Consider the following 6,740-nt stretch of genomic DNA (forward strand, 5'->3'; position numbering starts at 1 on the left):
GTGCAAGGGTTGGGAGCAGGAGGCTACCGCCAGTTTCTTCGAAGTGAGCTGCCAGGCTCTCTTCACCGCAGTGCATATTCAGCCGGAATTGTAACCTGCCAAGACCCTGTGGGTCCTTGGGGTGTGCTGGGTGTCTTTCAGTTGTTGTTGCTTTGTTTTTTAAAAGGAGAAACATACAAGGTCGCCAAACCCCAGCATCCATCCCGAGTGGAGCTGACAGGTTTTGGTCTTGTTTTTTGGGGGATGGGGGGTGGGGGACAGTGACCTGAGTGAGGAAGGCGGGGGAGTGAGGGAGGAGGTCGCTTGCAGAGTTTAGGGCCTAGAATCAGGATGGACTCCCCTCCTCACCTCTGAGTGTGTGTCTGTGTGACAGTGTGACTTGCCTTATGGCTCTCGATCTGTCTCCCTGAAATTTCTTCCCATCTTTGGGGTTCAGCTGGAGTCTCTTGAGCCCCTAAGACATTTCAGAGTTGGTTTATACTTTAAAATGAAAACCAAAAAAATCACCGCCTCTTGCTAACTATGTTCCCACTGGTCCCAAACCTCCACGCCCCGGGCGGGGCCCCCACAATTCCCTGGGACAGCTTGGCTGGTGATGTCTCTGTCGCTCTGGGCCAGGGTGGCCTGCACCCAAGGAGGAGCAAAAGAGGTAATTTCAGAAAACTTGCCTTTACTTGAAAGTCCAATTTCCAAAGAATGGAGGATTAGGGAGAAACGTGCTTGGAATTTTGCATCCATTTCCAAACTAATTTTGACTTCCGATTTCCTTTTGTTGCCATCCCCAGCAGCGCCAGGGGGTTTAGGAGGGCCAGGCTGGGCAGAGACGCTAACCCAGAGGTGCCCTGAGTGCTCCAGTGGGACCTTGCATGTCCGGGGCGAGCATTTGCAAGACAGGGAAGGTTCCTGAGTGTGTCCCTGCTTAGAACCAGAGCATCCAGCCGACCTCCCAAGCTCCCAAGTTTTGTGGCTTGGCACACTGTGTCAGAATCTTTGTGTGTGTTCACTGCTTGAGAAAATGTTCCTTGGGCTGCCACATTTCAGGCAATATTGACCCAGGTGGTAGGAATTTGGGAAAGGGGCTGCCTGGATTCTACCCAGCTTGAGCCTCTGTTCTGGGATGAGGAACTCTGTTACCCACCCTTGCTTTTAGATAGTCACATACTTGACACAGAGCTTGGGCCTGGAAGCCCAAAGAAGTGCCTGCCTCAGTGTGGAGAGTCTGGATGGACCCTGCTCAGCCAACTGACCAGAGCTGATGGATGAAAGGCAAGGAATGGCACTGCTGGAGGTGACTGCTGGAAGGACCTGCCTAGGCAGAGCACATCAGGGAGCAGGTGCCTTTTTGTCTGGGGGACAGAAGACAAACCTGAAAGTTAAAATGATTTCCTATCTCAACACACGGTGCAGAGAAAGCAGATTTAGGCCATCCAGTGCCCTCTCCTTCTGTATTGCAGAAAACCATCTATCAGACTCCACAGCAGCCTTTAGCTTTGGAGAGCCTGGGCCTTACTGGGTATCAGCAGCCTGTTTTATCTGTCTATCCTTCTATCTATTATGTGTCACTCTCTCATATCCCATGTTTCCATCCAGGGCTGCATGAATACCAATACTCTATGTTTTATGCTTTCTGACCTTACATATAGGTTCCCTGTAGGAAGGACATGTGTGTTGTCGGTGTGTATGTGTGGAATTCTGGATGCTGAGCTTTCAACACTCAGTCAAGGTCTGCATAGAAAAGGATGTGTGTGTGTGTGTGTGTGTGTGTGTGTGTGATATAAATGTGTGTACAGTGCATTGGTGTGTGTGTCCAGTATTTTTCATGTGTATTGCATAGCATAGGTATTTCTTTGTAGCTTAGGCAGTTTCTTTGTACTTAGTTCTGCAAGGAGTGCATTTTTGGGGGCTCCAATACACCTACAGGGTACATAGGCATGTGTCTTGTGGGTCTTGGTTCTAGTGTAGACAAGTCTGGGTTCCCTTGTTCTAGGCAGTCCCTAGATAGGACTGCCAGGCTGCCCACCTCTAACGGGTCTTCCTGTCCCTTTAAGACACAAGGGTTCTCAATGGGTATTCATTGGCTGGAGGGCAGAGGGGGACTGGGCTCTTTGGCTTTCCCAGTTCACCCTTTATTCTGTTTGATTTACTGGGGATATTATGGTTGATTTGGCCTCTGTCCCTTTAAACATCAGAGTGAGAGAATAGAGGCCCCTTTCTGGCCAGATCTTGCCTTTTACCAGCTGCTGGCCTAATCTCTTTCTGGGTCCCTCAAAGCCCTGGCCAGGGCAGTCAACACCCTGCAAGCCCCTCAGACAGAGCTTGAGGGCGAGGCCAGGCTGAAGTTCCACCTGCAGGAAAGCCCTCTCAGTCACTGTGCACAGCCCCCACCGCCTGGGAATGTTGCAGGTTGTGCCCCGGCCAGGAGAATGTGTGCATTGGTGTGTGCTCTCTCATGGGCCTTGTGAACCTGGGTCAGGCCCAATATGCAGGCCTAAGTGCTAACCATCTGTCCCCTCTGTCTGGGCCATGCACCAGCCAGTGGGCTGGCTCCTCTGCTTCTAGCCTTCCAGTGAGCCGCACCCACCACACAGCGCACTTCTGCCTGGCATCCCAGAGGAGTGCTCTGCCTTGGAGCCTTCCCTGTGTGCTGAGGCCTCCTGTGTACCTGAGCCACCTTCCCTAAGTTTTTAGAGGCTTGAGGAATAATAGCCAACTTGGCTATTTTCTCAAAGAAGAATAATGGCAATCCAGGATTTGCATCGGAAACCTGAACTGGGCAAATCTGTATCAAAGCCATCAACTCCTAGAAGTCCTGCCTGAGGGAAGAGGCCTGTCTCCCCTTCTGGCCTCCTCACTCTCCTCCCACCCAGCCCTCTTCCCTCCCTGCCCCCAGCCCTGGCTCTGAGCGCCCACCTTGCCTCTCTTCTTGCCCTCCTTGAATCCTGTGGAATCGACTGCCCAGTGCCAGTGCGGCTGATTATCCCGGGCGAGACACACAACTGATTAAAATGAAATGACCCGGAAGCTGCCACGGTGCGGGGCAGAGAGGCCGATCAATAGTGGGACTGGAGGCACAGGAGCCTGGCCAGTCCGGGCTGGGAATGGGGTTGAAGAAGGAGGGCCCAGCCTGGGGGGGTGCCTGGGACTTTGGGCGTGGAGCTGGTTCAGTGAGGCAGTGGGAAGGCCCGGGCCTGGGCTTGCTGAGGGGGCTGTGATGGTGGAGGGGCCCCCAGGTTCTTCTGCAAGGAGAATGGGACACCTGGTACATTCTCGACCCAGCGCATCACTTGGACCCCCGGAGCTCGAAGTCTAGTTCCCGGCCTGTGGCGCACTGGAGGCCTTCGGAGCAGTCTCCACTCCCTCTCTTCCTCTGCCTTTGTGGCCCTGTCGGTCCTGCCTAAGCCTTTGTGTGGCCGTCACCTGGAGCACCGGCTGTGCCGCAAGAGCTTTCCCGGGCCCTCCCCCTGTCCTATCTGTGCCCCAGCGCTGGGGCTGAGATGCCTGGCCTGCCAGGACGCTCCAGTCCCTGCTGTGCGAGCTGAGGCCCCATCGGCTTCCCACCGCTCCGGCCTTTTCCGGCCCCAGATGAGCTGAGTCTCCCTGGCCCCAGTGTGCGGGCCTCGGTGGCCGTCGAGGCCAAGGGAGGGCGGGGGCAGGCGAGAGGGAGCCATGGAGGAGGGGAGCAGTACTAGCCCGGCTCCGATTTCTCCGGTCAGCTGAGCACAACTTTCCATTCGAGTGTATTCATGCAGCGGCTGATTGAGCTCCACTGTGCCGGGCGGGGCTCGGCGGGAGGGGGCAGGCACAGCCGGGCTGACAGAGGCTGCACACACACACACACACATACACACGTATGCGCATTAATCTCATCTACATAAACATGCCCTCCCATGTTATATCACACTTCACCTCCAGCCATGCCATCAGAAACGCAGCCGAGCCCCTTCCCTCACGCACCTACCTGCCCCCAGAGTGTTTCCCAGCACTCATAGACCTGCTTCTCTACACCACATAAGGCCTGCCTCTCTGATTTTCCCCTTATGAATTCTACACTGGTCCTCAGATACAAACACAAGAATCCTTCATCTGCCTCTCCTGCAGGCACACTCTCCAGGATGCACACACTCCAAATCTGCACAGACACACGCACAAAATGCCCAGACTCACAATCGCACCCTCCTACAGAGCTACCCAGATTCACACGATAGAAACACACATCTGCATTAGACGGCATTAGCACCAATAGACATTTAGTGCACAGCCTGGTGTACATACACAGTGTGCTGAGCTCACCAAAAGTTTGCACACAAGAAAGGGAGCAAATGAACAATAAATCCTGCCAGAGAGCAGCCACTACACAGTCACCACCACAAACACGCAGAGGAAACCTTCAGGCACACACACATACCTGTGAGCCAACCCAAAGACATGAGACATGCCACCGAGAGCATGTCAGCCTCTAAACCACAGAGCTTGACTCTAGGGACTCAGAGACCACCCATTCATTGCCCAGCCTCACCTACTCCCAGGCCAATGGAGGTTATACCCGTGCACCCCAAAGAAGACAGGTAGGGAACTAGATAAGCACCTTGAGAGAAGCCTGCCTGCTGTTGGGAGTGAGCAGGTAAACCGAGGCCTCTGTGTTACAATCCACCCCTAAATGCCCATGGTATGCTGTTTTGCAGAGCAAGAAGGGAGAGTGAAGAAGTGGGAGATAAATTATAGAGTGGGAATAATAGCACAAGGAAAAGGGAGAGAAAGGAGAGGGGAGTTGAAACAAAAAGTGAGGAGAGGAGAATAGGGAAGGGGCAGGAGCAGAAAGGATCTGAGGGAAGGTGGAGAGCAGCCTCCCAGGCTTAGGCAGGGGGAGGCCCAAGGCTGGTTGGGGAGAGGTTGCCACTGCAGCAGGAGAGCGATTCCATCTCCAACAAAGCGCCTAGGGGAGCACACCTACTTGTGGCCGGCTGGACTTGGAAAGTGGCCCCGAATACTGTGGGGTGCACAGCAGCTTGGGGCCCAAGAGCACTCATTCCCCTTGTGGGCTGGGGAGTTCAGGCAGCTTCCTCTGCCCAGAAGAGGCTCACCCCAAAAAAGCACCCACCTTGCCCCTGCCTCCCTCCTCTGGGCTCAGTGGCAGCCTCTCCCCTCACACCACACACTCTTAGAGATTCCCCTATGATTCCATTCATAGGACACACACAGCCACTGCTTTGCATGCACATGTGCGCGCGCGCCCGCGCCCGCGCGCGCGCACACACACACACACACACACACCCCTCTGCCTTCTACAGTGGGCACAGGCAACTACCCCCTTCTGCACAGGATGAGCGCCACCAGGGCACGGGACAGAAGCACATATCCACTCTTAGCAGCGGCTCCCCACATTTTACAAATAAACCCACGACCCAAACTGGTTTCTACACACACTCTTTTTGGAAAAGAAAAGGGCTTTAACCTGCAGTAGTCTATCCCGTCAAGACTTCGAGGGCAAGAAAGGAGCGCACAGGCAAGTCACACACACACATGATGTGCCAGGCTGTGCCTACACGCTGGCCCCACTGGGCTGCTCGAGGTGGACTCAGGGTGGAGCCCAGCTCCGCGTGAGGGTGGAAATGGCTGTGTGGCTGGAGGAGCTACAGACCAGCCAAGCACTGGCTGTTCTCTTTCTCTCTCTCTCCTTCTCTGTCTCTCTCTCTCTCTCTCTCTCTCTCTGAAAAGATGAGGCTTGGCAGGAGGGGCGAGTTCCCTGGGGGCTTCTCGGATCCCTGAAGGTGAAGGCAGGAAGAGTGTGAGAGGGCCCAGGAATCGAAACAGAACGTCCGAGGGGCCGAGGCAGGGTCCAGACATGAGAGGGAGCACGGCGGGGCGTGGAGGACGCGGTTCCCGGGGCAGGGGCCCGGGATCTGCCGACGCGGCCGGGCGGGATGCGCACCCCTCCGTCCCCGCTCCGCCCTCCGGCCTTCGCGGAGCTCTCCTGCTGGGCCTTTGTCCCCACTTCTTGGGCTCAGACTCCGTCTTTCTTCCTTCAGGCCGCTGGGAGGCGCTGTGGCCGAAGCCCCGGCCTCTCCTAGCCTGATGCCCTGGTCCTCCCGCCGCGCAGTCTTTCTCCGAACCGGGTCCCCGCGGAGCTGGGCTACCTCGGGCGATGGCCCAGCTTGTGGCTGGGGGCGGCCTGGAGCCCTTCCAGGCCCACACTGGCTTTAGTTTGTTGGATTTTGCGATATTTACCATCATAACTAATTTGGGACCATTATTCAACAGAATTTCGTAGCAAGGCCCCTTAACAACTGGACGCGCTGCTAATTCCCGGCGTGCGCGCCTCCAGCTCTGCAGCCCGGGCCAGGCGCCACCGCCTTCTGCCTGCTCCCACCTCGCCCGGGACACACTGGCGCTGCCCGGCCAGGCCCGCCTGGGAGGAAGGACGACGGACACGTGTACCTGTGCAGGCGCACGGAACCCAGGCCCCGGCCAGCGCTGCCTTTCCCCTGTGTGTCTGAGCTGAAGTGGCTCTGCTTATACGGGGAGGTGAAACGGAAACTTAGAGAGGGCCATAACTTGGTTACTGTCACACAGCCAACTTCTACTTTCACCCCGCTACCCCTGCGCGTTCGATGACCCTCTCTGTCTTCCTCGCCGTGCGCTCCCGTTAGCCGGGTACTTTTGTGAGATGCCTCTCTGGGCGCGCCCGATGAGACAAAAGAAGGAGAAAGGGGTGGGATAGGGCGGGGAGCGGGCGGCCCTAG

This window comes from Sapajus apella, unplaced genomic scaffold (genome assembly GCF_009761245.1).
Source record: "Sapajus apella isolate SASKATOON/1434 unplaced genomic scaffold, GSC_monkey_1.0 scaffold44, whole genome shotgun sequence".
In the NCBI taxonomy this organism is placed as follows: Eukaryota; Metazoa; Chordata; class Mammalia; order Primates; family Cebidae; genus Sapajus; species Sapajus apella.